The following is a 1,611-nucleotide window of genomic DNA, read 5'->3' on the forward strand; positions in this document are numbered from 1 at the left end:
CCGGGGCTCGCCGGTCCCGGCCCTCCCTCCCCTCCGCCCGAATCCCTCCCTCCCCTCCGCCCGCGGCTCCTCCTCCGCCAGCTCTCCATCCTTACATCCCGCCCCGCCGCCTCCCCTCTTTTCCCACCTCCGCCTGCCATCCGTCCGCCGTTTCACTCTTTCCTTCTCGCCCTCCTCCTCGCAGTCCTTTTCCTCCGTTCCTTTTCTTCCCACACTTTTCTCCCCAGGCCGTGGTCCCCACAGACCCTCCCTCATCTCCGCTCACGGCAGAGCACAGCTTTTCTCATTTCTTCTTCCTCGCTATCCCCTCCTGCCTACGCTCCCCCCGCCTTCTCTGCCCTTCGCTTTCCTTTACAGCCCTTCTCTTCTGCTCCATCCTTTGCCTTATCCTGCATCAAGGTCCTCTCCCCTCATGTCATCCCTTCTCCCCTTTTCTTGCCCCTTTTCCCACTCCTCTGCCCACAGCCTTTGTCCCCTGAAGCTCCTGTGCCAGGCTGCTCTCGGGCACAAGCCCAGTGACAGCTCTGTCAAGCCACTACCGCCGACTCTCAGAGCCTGCTCCCAAGCCTGGATGGTTCCGAGGCGCAAGCACGATGCCAGGACAACAGCCAGCTCCAGCCTGTCCCTAGTCCTGGGTTGAAAGGAGACAAAAACAAGCAGGCTTGTACCACAGACCCTGTTTGAGCACCTTATGAGGAGCTCATTCCATGTGGTGGCCCATTAACCCTAATGAAATTCCACCCACTCAGAAGGAGAGGATGTTTTATAACCCTGGGTGCTGGGAATTCAGGATTTGGCACTCACTGAACACCTCAAAGCAGCTGTTTGAGGGCATTCAGTGTTGCCTTTGAAGCCATCGTCGCAGTTTTCTGCTCCGAGCAGCTCTGTGAACTGCAAGCAGGTCTTTTTGGTGTCCCTGAGTTACATTTCACATGCTCAGCTCTGCGAACCTCTTTTCTTCAGAGGAAATGAGGTAATTCCAATCGTTCTGCAAAAGAAAGCAATGTGCTGACTCTCCAGCTGGGGCAGACTGTGGGAATTCTCATTTGTTGGCATATAACCTGTACAGGAGTGGTTTTTTGTTCGATTGAGTGACATATCAGATCTGAGACATTCTCGTAAAACCTACAGGAAAAAAATATTTTCACAAAATCGTGTAATCTGGCTTTTGCTGCCCAACAGCCTAGGACTTTGCATCCAAGCACTCAATATGGCTACAATATACAGATAAATTATATGAATTTATTGTTAGGAACAGAATACTTTCCAAAAGCAATTATTTCTCACAAATAATAGAAGAACTCTAGTCCAACTGCCTGACCACGTCAGGGCTGACCAAAAGTTGAAGCATGTCATTAAGGGCATTGTCCACATGACTCTTCAATAGGTGTGAGAAAGTTAAGATTTTCCCATTTCTGTATTAAAATTGCTTAGAAAAAGATCTAGTACCTAGAGATGGCCTTCTCCCAGATGCACCAGAAATGCTTGATTATGTTTGCTGAGTTACAAATGCCAAGTTAAAGAGAATCCTTGATTCTGGTCTGTGACTGTATTAAGGCAGATGAATTTCCAGGCAGCCACTGAATTTTCAGAATGTGTATGTGTCATGGA

The sequence above is a fragment of the Corvus hawaiiensis genome, chromosome 19 (genome assembly GCF_020740725.1).
Source record: "Corvus hawaiiensis isolate bCorHaw1 chromosome 19, bCorHaw1.pri.cur, whole genome shotgun sequence".
Lineage (NCBI taxonomy): Eukaryota > Metazoa > Chordata > Aves > Passeriformes > Corvidae > Corvus > Corvus hawaiiensis.